At 43.1% G+C, this 23,623-nt stretch overlaps 1 protein-coding gene across 6 annotated transcripts in view; it reads left to right on the forward strand.

The window, feature by feature from the left end:
* Positions 1-23,623, forward strand: part of zfhx3 (zinc finger homeobox 3) — a 133,590-nt gene that overhangs the window by 6,734 nt on the left and 103,233 nt on the right. The window contains exon 1 of one of the 6 annotated variants that reach the window (XM_034116017.1): positions 6,360-6,377. The exons of 2 other annotated variants lie outside the window; for them this stretch is intronic. The gene's annotated coding sequence lies outside the window, so the exon portion shown is untranslated. Of the gene's footprint in view, positions 1-6,359; positions 6,378-18,926; positions 19,038-19,069; positions 19,089-19,386; positions 19,443-23,623 lie in introns of those variants that run through there. 3 more of the 6 variants (XM_034116015.1, XM_034116018.1, XM_034116016.1) reach the window with 3 other exon arrangements.

A 23,623-nucleotide genomic window follows, 5' to 3' on the forward strand; every position in this document is an offset into this window, starting at 1 on the left:
ACAATTACGCGTGAGCAGTGTTTCTCCGTTTATTTCAGCTCTGCATCCTCTCCACTCTGTCATAATGTGCGAGAGGGTTTTAGTCTGTGTCTGTCTATACGTGTGTCTGATAGCTTTGCTTCAGGAATGCACTACTAGGATGTGCTGGACCCCAGCAGGTCTATGGCACTTCCTCTCTGTGTACCTCACAGCTTATCCTCCTCAGGATTATAGAGAGAAGAAAAGAAAAGAGTGATGGCAGGAGCACCCTTTCCCTCTCACACCCTCTTTCCTATTTTTTTTTACAATCCACACACAACGAAATCTCAACAAAAAGTGTAATTCACTTGCAAATGTGTAGTAGCCTGTCCATGTTCCCAGTGGAGGAGAGAGAAAGGAGAGAGAGAGAGAAGGAGAGGGAGGGAGGGGCAGAGATGGAAAGACATAGAGAGCACGCTGCAGTGTATTTCAGTATGAGACGGGGCTGAGGTGAAGCCGACTGCTGTTCCTGGTCAGGAAAAGCAGCCGACTTCACCTGCCCGTTGATAGATTCCTATGTGGTTTGTGTGCTTGTATTGTTTGTTATGTGTAAGTAGCTAAATGTGTGTGTGTGTGTGTGTGAGCTGTTGTCATACAGTAGGTATATACGTTGCGGCTGGCTATTTGTCATTCCCGTTGCTTCTCCTGAGGTGGCCTGGTGTTCTCGCTCGGTACCCCAGGCGACTGATCTGCCAGTAGTGAAGGGGTTAAGAAGCAGGGATAGCCCTCTTTTGTCTCTGCGGCCCTTTTTGCCATTGTTGTGGTGGAATTGAGCTCGGTGCACCTCACTTGACCACAGCAAAGCAATAAAATGGCCCCTAAGTGCTGTAGCCTCCGTATTCCTCTGATGTCAGCTTTCTTCAAGCTTCTGCTGCTATATTTTTATTTTTTCTACAAACATAGGGGCATACAGCTCAAACTGTACATTGTTATTTTCTTTCAGTATTCCTTACTCAACATAGCTGGCCGTTTTATTATTTACTTATGTGAGATAAAGCTCACATATCTTTTTTCCTCTTTGGTGTTGAAAAGTGCCTGGAAATAACTTACTGAAGTCATGTAGACTATTTTAGTTTTCTTTACATGTTGTTGCATTGCATGAAAGAATAAAACACATCAATATATTTATATACATAATATTAGAATATTGTGAAAGACCTGCAGTGTTATTAGAAGTGAGAAAGTGCTAACAGTTTAACAAAAGCACATTCAAAGATGCACACATTTTATATTTTTAATGAGCTTTGAACATGATTTTAAGTATTTACTAGCGCTTTACATTCAGCAGAATAGTAATGATATTCTGTTTATTATATCCCAGTGTGTGTGTCTGCCTCTGTGAATGTAGGCCAACTGACCACCACCACTACCTGACAGTCATTATTAAATTGAACAATAAAGTCCTGCTGTCAAAGCTGCTGAATGAATGGTAGAGTTACATGCCTCATTTTTTAGCTGGGCATTGCTATAATAATTATACAAATACTGTGCATGCTCATTTTAATTTTTTTCAGTTTTCAGTGAGAATGTATTATTATAATGCTTGTAGGTGGTATTTGGTGTTTGATTGCACAGATGATTGTTTATAGCGGAGTCCCACCTCTGCAGACATTGTAATTAAAAAGAAGATATACTGCATGTGCGTCTGTCGCCATCCCATCTCATCTCGTCAAATAAGCATCTAGCTGTTGCAGTGAGCATGTCAGTGGATTTATGAAAGATTTCTGATTGGCTGAATTATAATTGGCACTGTCCCGAGTGTAAACCATTTATGCCAGGTGTCATACAGACCACATTAAATGTGCACCAAACTGCAATTAAATCAACATTTCCTCAAAGCCACAATATTACACCACTACATTATTCTGCAGGGTGTTTCTGTGCTGTGTGCCTTTACCTCACCCTTCTCCTCTACCGCTCTCTTCCTCCCGAAACACATAAGGTTTCCTCTCTGGATCTCCTTGTACCTATAACAAATGCTCTTTCTCAATTTCCCTGTGTTAAATGAACACACATAAGGACCCCGGTGCCTCATAATAAATTGATTAGAGAGAAGCAGACTCCCACACAGCAACACCGAAAACTAGACATATACAGCGTCTGTGTGTGTGTATGTGTGTGTTTAGCCTGAGGAGGAGGACATGTATTCTCTTCTTCTCCCATTCACACGTGCTAAAAATGTATATTTTTCCAGCTTAATGGCAATTATTGTCTGCTGGTCCTGATGCTACCACCTCTATGGCAGGCTATGCTACAACCGCTGTTGTTGCACCCAGTAGCTTATGTCTCATGACAGCGACAGTGCTGTAGCGTTTACATATTCGACACAGAGCCCTCTGCGACTGTTTGGTTTTCATTTTGACGTTCAGTGCCACAGCAGAGATTGGGTCTCGGCTGGAGGGGGTGGGGCAGGTCCCATGGGGCTGACACAGGGCTAGACGGCCATGACAGACTGGTGACCTCGGCTTTGTGACGTCATTTGCCTCGTCTGGCCATCATGGCTTTTATTTTGCCTACTGTTTAATGAATGAAGATAGGGGCTTGGGCTATTGTATACAGCTATTGGCAATGTTCTTGTGAATTTGGCGCCCCAACACTAAAAGAAAAAAAGCATTTACCTATTTACAATAATGGTTTTAGTTTAAAACATCCATTCTTTCACCTGGTCATCTGTTGTATGTCTGAACGTCTGTCACACTGCATTTTGGTTTAATTCAAATACATTTTCCTGTCTTTTTCTAGCAGGGCCAACATTTGACTTTTTTGTTGCATTGTTGTGTGAAGCTGTAGAACAAAACACACCCTGACCACATATAGGAAGTGAGCCTGAGGTAAGAACAAGGCTCAAAACGGATGCTGACTTTTAGAGCACTTTTTCTCCTCCATATATGCCAAGTGCCAATTCTTTGACAAGTGATTCTCTATTTTCCTTCTCTTCTGCTACTTCGTTACTCTTCCTCAGAGCAATGCTTTGTCCCCAGCCTACATCATGTGCATTTGATAGAATAAATAATTGCTTTATATATGATGTACAACTTGAGCAGCAAGCTTGCTCCTGCAACTTAGGCATAACTGTATAAGGAGGAGGATGGCTATAAAATAGGCTCCTCTTATTGCCTGCTTTTTCGTTGAAGCCAGGTGTTTCCTCATGTTGGGTCATGCCCTGATGGGGAACAACAGGCTGCATGGCAGGTGAGAACCAGGTTTTATGCTAGCATTTTATTATGTGGTATTCCCGTGCACTGTCGTAGTAAAATTGCACTCTGTGCTTAGAATTAACACAGGAAGTAGTCCTTGTATGGTGCAGGAGCTTTGTGGATGTACTCTTTCCCTCCTAGCAGTACCGGGAACAGGACAAGTGTGTAGATGACACAGCCTTTGTTTACATTGCAGAGAATATGGGTTTAGAGGAAGAAGAGAAAAGAGAGAGGTGGTTGTCAGCGCTGGAGGAGGGAAGGAGGGCAGAGACCCCAGTCTCATCACTTCCTTCCTTGCTATAGTTTGTATCTTTTTTCATGAATTTCCATTGTCAAAACAACGGCAGACAGAAGAGGAAATGTAGAACTGACGCAAAGGTCTCATCAAAAACATTTTCAGTAACATTACAGAATTTAAACTCAAAACTGTAGAAAATATATATGTTTTAGCATGTTTGCGATTGAATGTTGTGTAAATGTATTAGGCGTCTTACTCTAATCTACCAGCTTTGGCTACACTGGTACAACTACAACACTTTTCTTTTTCCAGCCAGATAGGGTACAATAAACAAGCCTGCATGTTTTGACCCTGATCAAGAAAGAACACTCATTTCTCACACTCTGTAGACCCCTGGCTTCCCAGGACAGCTCTGTGCGTGTTCATGCACATGTACAGATGCGCATGGGCCAGTGATTGTACATGGATATATCTGTATGAGTTCTTTCCTGTCTTCCAAATAGAACAAAACATCGGACTGACACCTGCACCCTCTCCCTTGTTGAGCGTCAGTCCTGTGGTCAGGACAAAAATGTACTTTCACATGACAGATGGCTGTGTGGGCCTTCAACAGGAAGCCTGGCTACACTGTTTCACAATCTCTCTTGAAACAAGAACTGAGTACCCGCGTTTTTGTGTGCTCTCCGCTTTCTGTGTAATAGATGCCAGCTTGCCTGTAGTGGGTACAAGCACAAGGCAAAGGGAGGGGGTACCCCCACATAAGTGGACCCCTGAGACCTCCTGGAGGGGTAGAGGTGTGGCGAACGTCTGTTTTGGGCATGGCTTGTGTCAGCGTGTTTAGCGTTTGCCTCTGAGGGCATTTATATGCAAATGCTAAACAACCTATTGGGGTGGCTAATTACAGCAGGGCCTTTGTGTGTGCCAGGCAGTGAGAAGCAGGGAGTTACTAGCACGCCAGGCATGGACTTCCCCTGCTTGTTTACTCATTGTCTTTCCTTATTACCCCCTCATTGACACTCCCCCTTTGTGTGGCTGTGCCGTTTGCCTGCGTGCTGGCTCCTCCCATTGTGGTGCCAGAGTTAATGTAGTAGATTAAAGAGGCAGCACTCTGGCCGTGTTTACTTCCTCTTTAATCTGGTGGCCCAGCTCTGCTTTACTCTGTAACCATTCCTCCTGTAGCTCTCATCTATAACCACACATTCAGCAAGGATTCAGCCTCATAGTACTTTCTCTCTCTCTTCTCTCTCTCTCTCTCTCTCATACAACTAATGCTCAGCTAATTACTTTGGGTGATAAAAATGCATTTAGGTCAGGTTCTAATGCAATGCAAATTTATGAGCAGGCGGAAGCAAATATTAACTTGTAGAGTCACTGATAGTCATTGGCTGGGGACAAAGGTACATCTCCCTTAACTGTCAAATATAGAGGTTTTTAAGTGTATTCAGTGTCGCTGCATGTTTTTTTTTTTCCTTTGTTGTCATGGATTTAAGGACAGTGACAGCAGGGTGCAATGAATATGTTCCACCTGCATAGACTCTTAATAGAAACCTGGGTTATGCCTGCTGTTCGAGAGAATCATAGTGCAGTAAAGCCGACATACTCATTTAATCATTGTATTAAACTAGAGACTACAATATCAATTGAATGGTTGCATTTCCTCTCCTCTGTTGCCAAATATCACTGCTATGTAGTAATGACACCACAAACAAAAGCTTTTGTGGTTGAAGGTGTGTGAACACAGTGCTTCTTAATTAAATCCATGTTAGTTTTAGCAGCATTTGATTTGGTTTTCATTGTGCTGTCCATCAAAAATTAACCACAGAATTATGAATGTAGAGGTTATGATTATTATGATGATGATTATTATTATTATACACTTATGAGTGTTGCTCAATATGTGTGCGTTAGTATGTCTCACTATTCACCTGTCCCTCTCAAAAGTCTCTGCTGAATACACAACCATAACAAACTGGTTCGGCTGCATTCCAAATTATTTGTCTTGTGCTAAAACAAAGAGAGGGAAAGGGAGCAATAGCACAGGTTTAGAGTTGCCTTGTATTCATTCTATTCCATATTTTGCAACAACTTGTGCCCCTAGTACGCCAAATACACCCACAAACTTATATGTGTTCTCCCTCTGACATGCTCATACCCTAACACACACAAACACACACATTCATACACAGGGTGAGACTTGGCTAGCAAAGGAAGCCAAGTTGGATCAAAGGCTGTGTGTGAGGGAGCCAGGGTACCTCGTAGCAAACAGCTGCCCCTTGCTGTCTCTGCCTCTCACCCCAGCCTGACAGCAGCCAGAAATATGAGGCCTCTCCAGACCTCTGTCCTGGGAAAAAGGACAGGACGGCACACATACACTCAGAAAAGCTTTTGTCTCTGTTCTCTCTCTCCCTCTCTCTTGCTCACTCACACATACAAAGAAGAAAGAAAGCCGTTTGTCTATGCTCATTCACTCATTCAGCCACAAATAGAAATCTTCGTTTCACATATACACTCCCTCTGCCAACCTCACAAAACACTTAAATTATCACATGCTTGATTTCTCTTTATTGTCTGTTTGTTAAACTCTTTCATTAGCTGTTTAGTCAATTTGGCGCAATTTGTCTGTCAATCTTACTCTTCATTCGCCTTTCTCTAACTGCCCTCAGCATTTTGCCTGCTCTTTCTGTGAGCTAGGCCTTCCTCCACACTGTCTAAGCGTGCTTTTCTTCTCCTACACTCTTGTCTCCACCTTTCCTCGCCACATGTCTGGGATTTCTCTCCCTCCGCTCTGCTTCTCTGGCGTGTTCAAACTCTGACAGAGTCGAGAAAGGCATTCAGCTCCCTAATCCGGGCTCCCTCTATCAGGAATGCTAATACGTGTGATTGTGTGACCCGCCGAAGCCCAGCAACATCTGCAGGAGCCCATGGTGAGCCCCCACTCTCTCACACCCACCCTGCCCCCTGCCTTTGAGCGTTCACTCGCTGCCATTATTTCATTGTTTCACTTCACGCCTGTGACTGGGCAGTGCAGTTAACCCTCTGCTGCTCAGGCCAGGCTAGCTGCAGTCTTACACACAGGCCCAGAGCGGTACTGAGGAGGGGCGTATGGGACTGACAGCCCTTTCCCAGGACAGGCCTCCCTGCCTGCCCATCTGGACCCCTACGCACTGCTCTACCCCTCACACTGTTTACTTATACATTCCACTACCAGCCAATGTGCATTGTATGGTCATATAGTCTGTCTAAACGTGTGGTCACTTGTTAGCTAAGGCATAATTGCAGAAACCAAAACTAGAAACTAGCCTTTGTGTTCAGGGACATCAGGAAACGTACTCTTGATAGGATGAGATCTGAAGGGATTGTGGTGTGAGCCAATGAAAACCTGTTACATTTTCACTACCCCTTTGCCAGGTATTGGATTTGAGAGAAATTAGTGTTTGTATAGTTTTTTTTGTGTTTTTCAGAAAGATGAATTACGGGTAAAGCACACATGTCAAAGTGAATCTGTGTCAGGCTGGAGTGCTGCTGATTAAATTACCCCTCTCCTCAGTTTGATGATGCAAGAAGCAACCATCTTCTGGTAGTCGGCAGCCTGAATATGACCATATTTAACTTTTCATTGTAGAAGTGTTTCCAATTATTTTACCAAAATATAAGCCCACAGCCACAGTAGTAGTAAACTAATTTGTACATGTGCAGCAGCCCACGCAAAATAAGAGGTTCTAATTGTGTCAGCTCATTGAGTCAGTTTGCTACCTCAAAGGTAAATGTGTTAACACAAATTATTTCCAGTGTGTTAAAGAAATTCAACACATCTCCTCAGAGAAACACTAACAGTAATAGAAACAGGAGTCAGCTTTGTAACTAGCTGCAATGTCGGTAGTAACCACTAGGGACCCATCTCCAGCCCTGAAAAGTACACACACGTACACACACAGAGTAGAGACAAGGATTTTGTCCATTGTTATCAAAACCATGATTAATCATTACATTTTTGCAAAGCAGGGGCATTGTTACCATGGGGACATCAAATGATCCATGCTGCTTTGCATATCAACAGAAAAGTTTACCATTGCAGTAAAACTCTGTGTGTAAGCTGCTGCAGGCCAGAGTAGCTTTAAAGAGAGATCACACTAGTGTGAAATGCATCTCCTGTGTCTTCCTCTGACCTCTGTTGTTCAGCTCAACAGGCTGTTTGTACTGAAACCGACCATTAGGCGATTCAACATAAATGAAGGTTTGATGATTTCCTGCATTCCCTTGCTGGTGAATTCCTTTATAGAGTTATTTACGACAGCTTTTAACATTTTGAGAAGTTATCTGTTGTTTACTAACCTAACTGGCTCTCTTTTAAAACAAATATATAATTAATTTGCATTATAGAAATGTTATAGGATATCCTAAGTCACAAAATAGGGTGACAGTTTAGGTTAAACAAACCTTATTTCAAAATAATACACTTTTAATGTGTTGTTTACAAATCAGTTTGTAAAAAAGATATTGGATATGTTACAATGATATAGTTACAGAATGTTAAACTACAACAGAGAACAGTCAAGATCTGTCCGTGTGCATTTTAGTTTAGTGCACTCCACCATTCTGTATGATTGAGAATTTAGCTTTTTCTCTGCAAAAACAATTTAAGCTGAATACGAGACATCAGGGAATATGAATCGGCCTACCATGCCAGTTCCCATGATGGCTCATTTAAACCTGGGATGGAAGGATGTCCTTCATTTTTAAGATGAAACTTCATGCAATAACAGGCGTTCCTAGGCCTCATTTACATCTACATCAACACTGCTCTGGAATGATCATCTACAGAGTAACGTACACACACTCTGACATTGTTATTAATCTGTACATTCTGGATACATTATGTCTTACCAATATAATATATAAATGTTTGATTCAAATGACTGCAGATTACAGCTCCTCCAGTCCTTTGTTTACAGACATGTTTCAGGGTTTTCAAGACAGTTTAAAAGGAATGGGCTCTACAGCGCCAAATTGGATCTGGGTATGTAAATACTGCTCTGATGTTTAATGAGAAACAAAGTTAGCTAATTATAGCAGCTCTGAGAAACATGAGGAGGACAGTGGGAAATGTTTCCATCACTCCCTAGCTCTATAGATTACTGCCTTAATTGCCTCAATCGAATCAGGCGGAGACATTAGCCAGAGAGGCAGAGAGTGAGAGAGAAACATGGGGATGGGGCTGATTACACATATCCGTCGGTGGCTCTTTAGATAATCCAGCACAGGACCAGCAAGTCGGGCTCTCTGACATTGTCTGCACGTCTCCCCTGTTCTGCTCCCTTCCCCCAGTGCAGTTATGAAGGTGAGGATAGCAGGGTGCCGTATTCTCTCCTGCCAAGCCAACCAGCTGCAGAGGTGATTCATACTCCCATGCGGAAGTTTTTCAACTATAATTACATGTAATTCTGACACATGTTTATGCCTGATTTTACCAGACAGCTTCTCCACTAATGACAAAGTAGCACATAACATCCTCCAAAACATTTGTTACGACAATATTTTTCTCCCTTATTATTGTATGTTGTAATTTTAAATACTAGGTGGAAAAGAAACATGATGTAGCTTGGCTGACCTGTTGAGAAGCTTGGAGAGTAGTTCCTTTACAGCAAATACTGTATTATCTGCTTTGTTCAAATATGAAGTGTGTGAGAGTGTGCAACTAAGAACAAAGAATACAATAACATGTGAAAAGTTCAGAATATCCTAATGCTGTGAAGCCCAGCTTGTCTTTCCTTTTGTTTATTTATTTCTCACTGGAAATTGTGAGAAAGGAGGAAACTGACTTGTTTATTCTATTTCTGTTCATTCCTCCAAAATCTGTTAATGGTGGTGGAGGAGAAAAGGAGACTGTATGCATGTGGCTGGTAGATGTGTGCCCTGCTTATGTCTTGTAGGAAGGGTGAAGGGAATAAGAAGCTTCATTGGATCTGTTTCGTCCTCAGAGCACAGTGATATTGAGGTCAGCTGTCCAAAATGATCTCATGTTAAGGAATCGGCGAGTCAGCAGGGTCAGAGCAGAACCGCCATGACGACACTTTCTCCACGGTGATAATGCTGCCCTCCTTTCCCTCCCCTTCTTTTCCTCTGCATGGGAACAGCAGGGAAAAGTCTGAACTGTGTCTGTGTCATTTCTGGAGCAAAATGGTATTACCTTTGTTCTCTTACAGAACCAAGCTGAGAAATCAAGTGAGGATGGTCTCACTTAAGATGAATTAGATTCTTACAGTTCTGATTATCCAGAGCTGCTTAGCCCATCTTCTATCTTCCTAAACAAACATTTGAACTGCTGAAAATAGCCAACAGAAAATAGCTGTTTCCTGGATATCATGGTGGTGTAAACGGGTGCCTGAACAATCCTTCCCTCAGTTTCCCAGGCAGGGTGCCATGGAGCATGGCGTTGGAAAAGCATGTAGGAGTTCTGTGGGGGAACCCAGACTCCAGCAGAGTCCTTTTTTAACAGATCCGTTGGGAAAGAAGGAAGTGTAAACAGATAACGCCACTCATGCAGAAAGGACTGGAAGTAGGAGGTCTCACTTGTTCAGACATTTAGAACGAGCACCCTGGGTGTGAATCTTTAAAAAAAAGTCATATTGAAGTGAGTGAGCTGGAAACTTTGCATAATTTTCACAGCTGATTTACATTCTATTTCTCCCTGCAATTGGTTTCATACCAACAGTTGGCCTCTGAGCTGTTGAGCCGAATAATGTTGAATAGTATTGAGCAGAGGTTCAAAAGTGTGTTTGTGCTGCTCCCAGGTCATGTGTCTTTAAGTAGGCTACATCTCATATCTATTTTCTATCCTGAAATTGGTCACATACAACCTGGCTCGTTCACTTTCTAATCCTCACAAAACCTCTCACCCTTTCTCTATTTCTCCCTGTCTCTCTCTGTCTCTCTCACACACACACACACACACACATACACACACACACACACACACACACACACACACACACACACACACACACACACACACACACACACACACACACACACATGTTCCCATAATTTATGGCTGCCGGTCCTTGATCAATTGATAGCAGGGAATCCTTTGGTAAATAGAGTTTTAGACACATTGCCAATAGACCTGGGCTATTGATTGGAGTGTAAATTAAAAACTTAATCAGGTCTCTGAGATAAGATTTATCTCCACCCCAAGCAAATTACAGGACTGACTTGGAGACATAAAGGCAGGCCCGTGAGCAGATGAGCACTGCCCCTTCGTTGGTGCCAAGCGTGGCCATGATTCTACGACCTGTTCCACTTTCACTGCTGTTGCCGGTCTCCATCACTTCTAGGCTCGTCTCTGTCTTTTGGAATAGACCATGAAAAATGTTAGTGTTGACATAATGGATGAAGGATTTTCCTGAAGTCTTTAGTTAGAACAAGAAGGGCTTAGAGTAACGCAGTTTAAAACATCTGGCGGACATATTATCCAATATGTCTTATTGTTCCATGATGCACTTTTAGTATGGCTGACCCAAGTGGGAAGTTTTATTTCTTTATCATTTTGTTCTGTTAAGCAGTTTGTCTTGTTCAGTCTGGTCAATATTCCCTCTCTCTGCCTTTTCTTCTCTCTCTCTGTCTCTCTCCCTCTCTCTCTCTCACTGTATGTTTAATCACTTACTTTCATTGCCGCCTGTGATGAAATATGTAAATTATTACACCAAGCTTTTATTTATTCAATAATATTCTCATCTTGTTGAGGTCATTTTACGCCACAATAAATTCATGCACATTCGTGCGCACATGCGGTGTTGTCTATATTTTATATGTATTAAGACAATCCCTGGTATTGCACATTGATCAGTATATGGATTTTCACAGTAATTGCTGAGGGAAATGTTCTCTGTCTCTACTCTTCTTCATTATTAATATTGGGAAATGGGTATACATTCAAAATGTCTCGGAGTATAATTTATTTTTAAAATAATGAGAGGACTTTTAATCCTTGCCAGCTAATACAGAGTAGCATGCATACTTAGAACTGGGGTTTCCTCATGTTTCACAGATAAGAGACACACTCACTAAGGATCCTGGGATAGGTGCCTCACAGGTATCTGTCTGGATCTTTGAGCCGGTAATTAAAACATACATTTTTTTCCTTGTGATTAAGGCTGGTATTAGGCTCCGCTAAGGGATTAAAGCACTTCCCATTATCTCTGGTTACAGTCCTCATATACAGAGGCCATAGAAATGACATTGACCTAGAGAGAGAGAGAGAAAGAGAGAGAGAGGACGATAGAAAGCAGTTAGTTGAGGAGGTCACAAGTCCATTAGCTGATAACCGTAAATATGAATATATATATATAATAAAATGTTCAACCCCCCCCCGAGGAATATTATGTTGTGGTGGATATATGTTCATCATTTTGGATAGTGTTGGGTAAGTGTTAGAGGTCCCCAGAAGAGACATGCAACCTAACCCATCCAGTGGCTGCATAATGGTGGCCACGCTTTCTCTTGTGGGGGAGGCTGAGACCATCAGTAATAGGCTTTTTGCCTGATAAGCCCGGAAAATACTCGTTTAGTTAGTGAAAGTGCAGAGGGATCCTGGCCTGATAAACCCGCTGTTTCCGTCTGTAATACCCAACAGCTAAAATCAATAGTTGGGATAATTCTCCCGCTAGTCGTCCAGTCTCCTTTATCTGCAGCATTCCTCAACCCATGTACATGGGGGTGGTGGTGGTTATCTGGTACATGCCTCTGTATATATAAGAGGTTATATAGTTACACTTACATATAACTTTGCTTTTTGTGAATGTTGCTTCCGTTTGTCTTAAATGGTATTTTCACTGAAACTATTGATGCGATTGGACAACTAGTGCCAAATGGTTGTCTTTAACCTCTGATGTTGTCCAACTGTTCAGTGTGCCAGTGTTGGCACAGAGTTCACTGGAGGGTAGGCTCATTCAAATGTTTGTGGTGTTATAGGTGCAACTAAGCAATTAGCCCAGGTGTTGTTTCTCTGAGTGAGTTCATTACATGTCACTTGTTAGACGCTTTTATCCAAAGCGACTTACATACTCAATACTGTGGACAATCCCCACAGGAGCAGTTTGAGGTGAAGTGTCTTGCCCAGGGACACAACGACATGCTGACTGCAGTGGGGTTTGAACGCCTACATGTATAAATCTGGTGATAGGATGTGGCTTTCAGCACTAGTTCAGCCCCGCTAAGAGCCCTTTGCTCTGTCAACACTAACTCTATATGTTCTGACACAGGAGCTTGATTAGGCTTGAAAACGCAGCCACCGGAACAAAAGGTTAGAATATAGAGATAGAGATCTCTCATATATTGAGAATGGGAGGTGCATGAGTTTGATGGCGATGATGACAGCTTTTGGCCAAGATATGCATGTTTTTAAAAATGCAATACATTTTTATTACATGCTTCTTTGTTCACCTTGCTGGGTGGTGAAGATGTGCCAGAAAACCTGTTCCGGCATAGTGAAGAATACAGAATATCCCCCATATCACAACTCTACTGTCCCGCCAGTGTTATCATTCTGCTGGCAGGCTCTCCGAGAGTTCGTTTCTGTGCAATCTCTCTGGCCATCACAGCACTGCTGTAAAATACGGCCTCAGGTGTTAGTAGGCAGGGTGGTTAGCCTGCGACACCGTTACCTAAAGTGCAGTGTATTAAAAAGCAGTCAGGGCCCTGGATCACAGTATATCACAAGGGAGAGGCAGCGATAAGGCCTGCCTGCCCGCCCGCAGATCAATGAAGGTTACTGACATCATATCACAAAGTGAAAGCGAGTGGTGCACCCCTAGCTATTTATCAGCAGTGGATCGGACATGAAAGAGGTGCAGGGGAGTGAGGACCAAACACGACAGCACCCCCCCCGTGCACATGTTAGGGGCTCAAGCCCTGACTCCTCCTCTCGTCACCTACTCCTCCCCTGGACTGCGGTGGTTTCCAAATGGCAGCAACAAGAAGGCTAGGAGGACACATCGTTTCCTACTGTGGCCAGAAGGACTGACAACTGTTATGACATAGTTCAGCATAGGCAATAGTATAAGCTTTTGTCTCTTTCACTTCCCTCCTCTAGAGTTGTGTATGTTTGATTCTGTAAAAGTACTTATAAAGTCCATGATTATCAATTCAACTTAAACATGTCTATTTGAGAATTTGGGTCACCATTGCAGATGTTGGACTTTCTGTTACTCCCCCCTGTAATTTGCATCCTCTTGAGGTTACACAGGACTGTACATTTAAGTTGTTGTATGATTGGTTAGAAAGACACAATGTCAGCACTGAGACATCAATACAAGATGGATTCAACGACTGCACACTTATCTGTAACCTCTTTTTCTTCCTTTCTTTACCTTTCCACAGCTTTATTGGTTTATTGCATTATATATTGTAAAGCCCCTCTTCTCCGCACTTATGTCTGCATTATTATGGTAGTATCGAGCGGTGTGTTCGGCAAAGGCACTTTTGCGTGTCCATGCGTAGGAGATCATGCTTACAGGTACTGTATGAGTTCCATTTATCAGCTGCCTGGGGCACAATGTGGAGGATTTCCCCCAATGGGCTAGTGTGTAACTGCTCTGTCAATACATGCTTGTCAAGGCTGGGAGAGTGTGGGGGAAAAAAGGCCCCTCACTCCAACGCACTGAAGCCACTTATTGAGCAGCCAATAGCTATTTACCTCTTGACGGTGGCAGGCGGAGAGGGGGCCCAGCCCAGCAAGAGGAACTCCGTGGCTCATTCCCCACTCCCAGGACTTCACAGCTACTATCTTGCTCTGAACCAAGCCCATCCTGAGCCAGGAAGCAGAACCAGTGGCTCAGACAGGAGACAGGGAGGTCTGTGTTTATGTGGAGCAGGTTGTCCTCTCCTGGCTCCTGGTCTTTGCCGGGCCTGGCTGTGTGTGCAGCTTGCTGCTGTAAAGCCCTGCTTCCTCTCTGGAATCTCAGTGTTGACAGAGAGCATCTGGGCCCTGGGAGAGCTTCCAGCCTGCTGGGTCCTCACATGTACACACAGGGAGGGATGGAGGGGGTAGAGTAAGACAGATAGAACACAGGTTTAATTTGATATACGGCTTACTACTTCTGTCCTTTCCAACCTTACCTGTGCTCATTGACCTGTCCATGATCTCTCAGTCTTTACCCCTCCTCTTTTCAACACAAGCTTCTAAAGGTGGTATGTTTAATGAATGGGTGTTTCTTTTTTCTTGCCAACTTTGATTCATCAAAGAAAAGAATGTTGTCAAGGAGGTGTTCATCTTTCCTGTTCTGCTTTTGTTTTCTTAGACCTTCTTGCTCTGGTGAAAATCCCCCTTTTTTGTGGGCTGTACAGATCGCTGCACTGTGTGTTGGAGTTGTGGGTCGCCTGTCAGGACATGTCCCATATACCTGAGTCACAGAGGGATTAGTTAACCCTCACAGTACTATTGAGGAAGAGACTGCCAAACCATGGACAGATGGTGTTTATTTAATAGGTGGACAAGGCATAAGGAGGAAAGTTAGTCACTACAGTTAAAGTGTGCCACACAAACCTGTCAATTCTGTTCAACAGGCTTTATTACCTAAAGAAGTCCCCCCTCCTATCCAAATGTATTTGTAATCTATATATATTAAACTGAAATGAGATGTCAATTTTGCTCAAAGTAAGCCATACAAGAGAGACAGATTGAGATGTCCCGCTGTTAAAGAACAGCTGTCCAAACAAAGAAAGGGGAGAAAGAAAAAACAGAAAAACACATTATGTCAACATTTTACAACAGTTGCTCTGTAATCTGGTATTACTTCCACAAGCAAAGGAGGGGCCTGTGTCAGGCCAGAGGGAACTCGGATACTGTTGTGGCATGAGGAAGCCAAGTGCTTTCGAGAGGTTAGCCCAAGATGTGAAGGTCCACAGACTCATCTTAATCCAGCAGGCTTGTACTTAATCGCTTTTGATGTGCATGTGAACATGACCTGCTTCAACATTCCAGCTCTGACCATACTAAGTTCAGAAGACCAGGGCAAGGCAGAGCAGAGGGGAGGGGTGAGGGCAGTGGGGTTGTGGGGGGGGGCTTCAGCTTGCACTAATTGGCTGCCAGGCTTGACTATACTGCCTGGGGCAAAATACATACCCTGCCCTCAACCCAACACCCCCAATGTCTTCCAACTGTCCTTTTCCAATCTCCCTTTCTTTTCCCCAGGCCCTCCTGTGTCCCCACTATTTAAATGTGTTGTGTGCGTGCTTCTCTGCGCACGTGCATGTACGTGCTACACTGTGTAAGCTGGCACATTATTAAGGGGAATTCCAGTGAAAGAGAGAAGTTGAACAGAGAAAGGTCTGTCCCCTAGATCTGCAGTGGGTGGCATCCTAGCATTCTTCTTTGTGTGTGATTTCTGCCCACAGTGGCCCTGTGTATTTCTCTGGTTGTGTCAGTGATACATTACTGTCTGATGGCACATAGGGTTCCTGTATGGACCATGAGAACTCCCATCTGCCTTGAGTTCACTGAACTTTAGTGGAAGTTTGAGAAGACTTGGAGCTGTTGTCAGGCCAGGCTTCAGCAGACTAAGTGAGGGAGATTTGGCTGAGGCGGGTTAGGGCTTTGCAGCCAGGCAGTCATCCAGAGTGACAAAGCACATAGATGGAAAGGAAAAGACGAGGGTAATAGGAGCAACAGGGTATTAACAAATGAGAAGTCATGACTTGGCATCTGCTATTGTAGTTCACACTGGCTCACACACATAAGTATGCACACACTGGTATTGCGAGGAAGAAAAGGCTGGCAAAACGGTAACGTCTTCTTACTCTAAAGCGTTGTAGAGTACGGTAGGCTGTGCATATGCCTCTTCCTGTTTTGTGTGTGTGTGTGTGTGTGTGTGTGTGTGTGTGTGTGTGTGTGTGTGTGTGTGTGTGTGTGTGTGTGTGTGTGTGTGTGTGTGTGTGTGTGTGTGTGTGTGTGTGTGTGTGTGTGTGTGTGTGTGTGTGTGTGTGTGTGTGTGTGTGTGTGTGTGTGTGTGTGTGTGTGTGTGTGTGTATTTACTGTGGAGTGGTTCAGGTGCGGTTAATGTTGGCACAAGATCTTCAGGCCCGCGGCAATAAACAACAGAGCAGGCAGGAGGCCAGATGCAACTCCACAAACTTTTAACCTCTCCCTCAGCTAATCCCTCGCCACACTAGTAACTCTTTCTTTTTTTAACTCATTCCTTCACCTCTCACTCTCTCTCAGTTCTTTATTTCTCCTCCCACTGCCTTCTCTTCTTTCTTTCTCTCTCTCCTTTAGTCCCACTCTCCTTTTAAGTGAAGTCAGTGTGCTGACCTCTAAATAAAGGCTGGAATACTACAGCTGTTACCAACTTCAAACAGCCAATGGCTCAGAGCGGAGCCTGTGTGAGTGTTAGGGGCAGAAATAATGTGCCTATTAAAACTAACTTAGAGCCCTCTTTACTCTCAAGGCTCCCTGGGTCTAAGTTGACCACACCAAACCAGGCAGCTCAACAGAGACCATCACAGTGCAGCCCAGCCCAGTGCGAGATAAAGAATGAGACAAAGACACTGTTCATTTAGAGTCCACAGTATGTGTTTGATTTCCACTCTTTGATATGATGTTTCCATGGTGGAGGGCAGTAACAAAGGGTCAACTACACTTCCTCACATTAGGCGCCAGTTACATCATTTGCCTGGACGTCACATAATATAGTCTTATGCAAAACTGCTGGGGCCCCCAAATCATACACTAGTGGTTAGTTCTCTGTTCAATACACTGCTTTTATATTTATTTTTCCTGGCATACACATCAAGTAAGTGCAAGAAAAGGATAAAGAACAGTACGTTCATCAGGGCACAATAACGTTTTTTAAACAACTGAATGTGTGCTTGTCATAGTTGTTATTAGTTAGATTCAGATCAGTGGAAAAAGTTAACCTCTCTATTCATGGGACAAGTTAGGCTGACAAAACCCAGGTCTGGTTCACAATGAATCATACACCTCAAGCACATATTAATAGAACTTGTAAAAATGGAAGCTGTCTTTTATCCAAACACTCACAGAATGATAAAAAGACTAAGCCAGAACCCAAATGGAAAGCGTCAGGTTTAGTCACCAGGCTCCCATGTTTGTTGTCTGTAGTTATAAAGGGTTTCCTGATGTCTTATATCCATACATGGTTTTCATACCCTTACCTAAGAAACGTTTGACTTTAGATTCTCAGTCATTGTACCTTGCTTCAGAGCTGGTTGCCCATTCACTTGGTTATCATTGAAGTGGACGCTATTGCCTACTAAAGCCCCTCATTAACTTAGGGCAAAAGCAACGTATAAAAATCAGCGATAAAACATTACAAGGAGGTTTAATAAATGTGTGTTAAGCACATTAATGCAATTGATTTAAAACCTTGCTTGAAGTGTAATTCAGTAATGACATGAACATGAACTTTTTGTAGTACGCAATAATCTATGTTCAGGACACCAAAAAACTGTCCAGCACTGCAGTTTACCATACTCAATGCTTCTTTCAACCTAAATTAAATGACATTAAGGTAAGTAATGTAAGTTATGACATTCGTTTGTCCCCCTTGATGCATAGTAGTTACTGCATACATTTTCATACTTATGTTTGGCATTATTTTCTACAGGCCCTCCTTTCGTGTGTATGCTTTGTACATAAGTGTGCCCTTGCTTGTGTTTGTCCCTTGAGAAAAATAATTACAAGTTGTACGGGTTGTCATTATGAGCCTGCTGTCCGGCCTTCCCCCTGACTGCATGGCTGCAATAGGTTAATTATATGTCTGTATGTAGATGATCTCACTGTACTGGCAACCTTTACCGGGCGTTCGGATAGAGACTTATTTGAGCTGAGCTGGACTTGGTCTTGATGATCCTTAAGTTGTGATAACAGCTTTAAACTTGTATTGCCATTCTTAATTTAAATGTTTTAAAGTGAGGCCATTTTTATCAGTCACCTTCCCCGAGAAGCATCTCTGCGTATAGCCTTCTTCCTCCTGATGTTTATTGTATGTCTCAGTTTACTTTATTAGCTATGGCATGTGCTTCTTTAACTTGCCTGTTGAAAAATAGATAAGGAGCTCTACAAATCTAGAATGGACTTCAGCCAAAAAAGATATAGGACATTTATTTTATATTTGTTTGTGTTGTGTGACTCATATTAATCTCAACATATTCAACTTGACCTTAATTTAATGAGTACAGGTGATAAGGGTCAGTCAACAAAAGTAAAAGGTTGTTTTAAAAATATATAAGTTACCCTTGTTTGGAAAGGAATAGAGTAGTATTATTGAAGAAGATGTACATGAAGAAAACATTCCACACTCAAGTGGGCGAATGAGCAAGTCTAGGAATGGACACAACATTCCTCCCAGAACACCTGAGAGGTTAGGCGGATGGTGACTGCAAGCTAAGAGAATGCTGAGTGCAAATCTCTGTCGACAAGCTGTGCCTCCTGCTCTGCTCCACCTGGGGAATGTGTTACCTAATGGGCCACAAAACTGCCTGGAGACCACAGCTCTCTTATCGCTGATATTGGATGACCCTGCAAAAAAACAGGAATCCATCATGAAGAATAAGTCTCTTGCAGAAAAGTAGGATTGAAGGCTTTTTTTCTCTTTTTGTGTGGACAGAAGGAAAGAATGGTAGGTAATGTTATCTTGTTCACAGTTACAAGAATCCTGCTTGCAGAGGCTATGGGTTTCGAGTTTCTAATATGTATATAAAGTTTCACTGCACAATGGATCTTTTGTCTAGAGCAAACTGAACACTCCCCCTCCTTCTTTTCCTCCCTTCTCTTGTAAAAAAAAATGCATTCATGTGCTAGTGGGGCTGTGAGGACTCAGGTTTCTGCTATCTTTGTGTGCCATGTCGTCACTCGCCTCTGCGAGCTGAAATGTGCATCTTGCACATGCAGGCACACTGCCAAGGCTGCTTCCAGCCATGGATTAGGGAGAATCCAGGAAACAACGACTCCTGACAAAACAGCAGCATGACAGGTAACTGAAGTTGCACTGGGGAGAGGAGGCAGACGATAATTACAGAGCTTTTTGTTTTCTGGGCACTCTTCGCTGGCTACTTAAGTGCCTGATCTGAAATCTGTGCCTTGTAATTACAGTAGTGGGCCCCATTAGGGCAGAGGTCTTGGTGGGGATTATTCTCCTTCTCTTCTTTCCTCTGTATGTGTGTGTGAGACCTCCCCATCTCCTTCTGCGTCACGTAGAAACCACAGCAGTCAGGGTGGAGGGAGGAGCAGGAATTAGCCTTCCTCGTGTCTGACTGTCCTGTGTGCACATTCACACTTACTGCCTGATCCCAGAGCCAGTGAGATAGACAGAACCACGACCTGTACTTAGTGTGTGTCTGCCTTTCCTTTAGCCTCCTCCATCCCCCCTTTTCCAGCTCCATAAAACCGTTGCTCCTCGTGCTGACGCGCAGAGATTTGTGTTGATTATGACAGGGTTGTCACTGTGATGAGTGTGCGGTGTGGCGTGTGTCATGTCAAGTTGACAGGGACTTTTGCCGTGGTTTCTGTGGAGATGGGTTGTGGCTCTAGGAGAAGCTGGCCTTAACACCACCAGGACCATGTCATCAGGTTGATGGATGAATGCCAAGAGATTTGCTGATAGAGTTCAGAGGCTAAACCTCGGCAATGAATGTATCACTGTGCCAGCATAGTGAGAAGTACAAAAAACAGAGAGAAGGAAAAAAGTAACAGAGAGACACATTATTACAGAGATGGCCATGTGACGGTGCTTGTAGTGGCTCATCCTAGAAGGGGTCACCAAACGTTGCCAACCTCTAGGCACATAAACACAGATCTAGGAGTCAACATTAGAGAGATCCTGCCTCTTTAAGCTGCTAGCCCTTCTAATAGATTCTTAAGCACTGGTTTTAGTGCATGTTAAACCAGGATTACCCAATCAATTGCGGTCAGTACAAACAAGGATTACTTACAACAGTACATTTTTCTTGTTTAGTGGCTACAAGCAGGGTAAATGGAAGAAGCAGCACTGCTGTTGATGATGCAAAGAGCAGTCACGATGGGGTCATGATGACCTAGGCCATGGGCACCAAATAGAGGAAATAAATCCATATTTGTATTTAGGAAGTTGGGTCAACGATCCCCTGAATTTTTTTGCACGCTCTCTGCTAGGTTTGGTTGAAGTTTTGTTTTATTTTTTAATGACCTAAACATGGCATATTCAAAAATATGTCACCAGACACTATATACTATGTAGTCTGGAAGGCGGTATATATTTCTCAATGTTTACTGTATACAGTGTGTATATATATGTATGCGTTTCTGGTGTTGCCAAGCCTTGTAGGCTGTGTACGGAATGAGAGTTTTTCATTGGGTGTGAGAGTTGATCAACCCTTAAACTCACATACTCGCCCTTTCTATGAACTTGGCTTTTATTTACATTTCAATCACAATCAACAGCCGTAACCTTCTTCACAATACCCAGCAAGTAAGGACATATATTCTTGCCAAACCAGATCCCTGCGCTCATGTGTGTCTGTGTTTACACATTTGCTCTCTCCCACGTGAACCACCACACACCCTTTAGATACCAAAAATACATAAGCCACTGTTTTATAATACTAGGTTTCATGTGATTGGTGGACTAACTGGCTGTCATCTCTGAACAAGGCCTATTGTCTTGAAGTCCTGAGACAGCAGTAAGTATGTGTCATTAGATAGGATATGCAATGGCTTTGAATGGGCTTATGTGTCATCTTAACCTCTGCAGATGTGTCAGTACGTCTTAAAGCAGCCAAGGAGGTGAATATTTCTTCAGTTTCTTACACAGTTAAAACAAACTCTTTTTCTGCCTGACACACACATACATTCCCTCTCTCATTCAGTTTTCCTAATGTTGTCAGTCAGTGCTGAGTGACTGGTGACTAACAGCCCTCTCCTGTGTTAAAGGTCAGCAGGCTACTTGGAAAAAAGGAGTCAGCTGTCTTTTTGTAAAAGCATCTGTTCCTAGAGCAGTCAGTGTGTCGGTCAGTCAGCCATTTCTAAACAGAATATGATGTTAATGGTGGAGAAGGATGGTGAGACAGTGAGGTCTAGATGTTGTTTGTGATATGAGAAACTTAAGACTTACAGTGATGGAGGTTTCACAGACTAACCATTTTATGACCACAGCCAGACGGGTGTTACTATTCCTCAGCAGCAGCTTTTAGCATCACGGCCATCATGAATCGTTGCTGTTCAATATTGAAGTCAAATTATGTTTACATTAAGGTTGAATTTGTATAGGTCCGTTGATTGGCTGCAGGACAATGGGTATGTTTAATGTGACTTTGAAGAAAACTTCAGAGTGCAGTGCTGCTAAGTGCTAGTTTTTATGTCATTTTAAAATAACTTGCCAATTTAGTAAATTCAAACAACCTCCCTCCCCTTCCAAAAAAGTGACTGTTTGTCCCCATTTTGAAACAAATCTGACTTAATTAAGAAGCAATGAGAGTCCACAGATAGCATTCCTTAATTAGCTGAAGCTGGCTGTTGTAACCAGATCCAGTACATTAATGACAACACAGCCCCTGTGAAAAGCATCATTGTTCTCAAGATAATTGTCCTTTTAGTTAACGCAGCCCGGGAAGGGCTCTCCTTGTTAGAGGAGCTGACTGGGACCAAGGACAGCCGGAGGCAGGGAGGGGACCGGGACTGATACTGGCCCGGTGCCCATTGTGACAAGCCCACTTGTGCCCTCTGCTGAAATCCCCTTAGTATGCAGTGGAATTAGCTGTCCCCAGGGTGTGGCACCAGGGGGTTGGTCATTAATTATATACCCTGAATCTTAACGAATGAGGAGCAATCAATAAAATAAAGAAGATGTATGCAAATAGCATGCTGATTATACTGCCTAATGACATGTCATGTTGTTGGCAGGAAGAGAGCTCAGGGGGAAAACGAAAGGAGAACGTGGAGCTACAAAATAAGTCAAAAATGTCTCATACTTAAACCATGCATGTGTTCAGACATACAAATGGTAAATTATTTAACTACATGTTTTATAGCGTTAGATTTGAGCAGTCTTGGGCCATGAACCTACACTGTTTCATTAGCTCGTTAGATTATATTTCAGATCTTATCATTCCAGTTGTATGTTTCTCTGTGAGACAGTGTCCAGTGACTGTCAGCCAGGAAATGGTGTGAGACATAAGGGTTTGGTCGGCTGAAATTTGAGCAAGATAGGGTAAACTCTGGTGGAGTGTGAGCTGTTGGGGTGTCAGTGGCACCGCTGTTGGAAGACTGATAAGGGCTATAAGGGAAAGGAGGAGAGGTTAGTTCACCTGCTTGGAACTCTGCCCTTGCACTGAGATCTCCATTGTATCCAGCCAGCTGGAGCTGTTGGAAACTCTATACCTGCCTTTAAGCAGAGGGGGAGGGCAGCCAAGAATTAACTGCTGCCTCATCCTGGCAGCCGCCGAGGATGCTGTCTGCCTCCATTCATGGCGAGCGTGAGAGGGCAAATTAAAAAAAAGAGAAAGGGGAGGGAAAAGAAACATGGAGGCAATGCATGTCACAAAAACCTCAAACAAATTAGGAAGAAAAAGGTATTAGCACTATCAAGAGGAATGTATCTCCCAGCTGTATACAGAGTATGTGGAGTTTTTGTCTGTATATAACATAAGTGGAATGGAAAACACACGTCTGCACTTCCTCAAAGACAATACAGCTCATATCGGTGAGTGGTGTCAATTTCATGACACAGCTATGTATCTTTGTCTAGAGTAGACTGTACTCTTATAAAGTATATTCTATCCACTTTAAAAAGTCCTAACACATTTGTCGGCAAAGCAAGTATTAGATATTAGTCGATGTAAAGCGAGTGATCTACAGAGAAAAAAAAACCTCCACATTTGTCGACATTGACACCAAAGGTGACTTAAAGGTAGGGTAGGTAAGAATGGAGAAACCAGCTCAAGTGCGCTAGAATCTGAAAGTACACAACCGGAAAAAATCTGCCCCTTCCTTCAGACTTCCTTACAGAGCCCCTCCTCCAACACACACGAACGCGCACATGACCAATGAGGGCACGAGATAAGTTTGTGCACAGATGGAAGGCTGACAGGCAGGTAGGCCATCCAGTTATTTTAGCCGGGCCGGCTCAGATGATTGGTCGTGCTTTTTACAGCGCCACGGCTTCCACAGATGACATTTTTT

Source organism: Trematomus bernacchii, unplaced genomic scaffold, assembly GCF_902827165.1.
Source record: "Trematomus bernacchii unplaced genomic scaffold, fTreBer1.1, whole genome shotgun sequence".
Lineage (NCBI taxonomy): Eukaryota > Metazoa > Chordata > Actinopteri > Perciformes > Nototheniidae > Trematomus > Trematomus bernacchii.